Source organism: Meleagris gallopavo, chromosome 2, assembly GCF_000146605.3.
Source record: "Meleagris gallopavo isolate NT-WF06-2002-E0010 breed Aviagen turkey brand Nicholas breeding stock chromosome 2, Turkey_5.1, whole genome shotgun sequence".
Lineage (NCBI taxonomy): Eukaryota > Metazoa > Chordata > Aves > Galliformes > Phasianidae > Meleagris > Meleagris gallopavo.
Window position 1 is genome coordinate 108347757 of NC_015012.2, and position 342 is coordinate 108348098.

Genomic DNA, 342 nt, shown 5'->3' on the forward strand with positions numbered 1-342 from the left:
AAAAAACCTACTGTATTTTTCCTTGTACCATGAATTGTGAGATCTATCATGAAACGGGTAAAAAATTATTGAAGGAAATGGTGGTGTTAACCTGAAGGGGAAAATCATTAATGTTGATGTATTTCATTCGATTTTAAATGTAGAATTTATTTCATTTTATTTTATTTATTTGGCGTTGGGGAACTGGGGAAAAGGCAGGAGACTTGCAAAGGACTCTATGTGCCTTTAAGTCAAAACATCTATTTTAAAAGCACTCTTCCCTCCTTCCCTCCCGCTCCATTTTTCTAAATAAAGGATATGAGATGTTGTTGTTGTTGGCTGGTTTGTTTTTTTTTTTTTTGT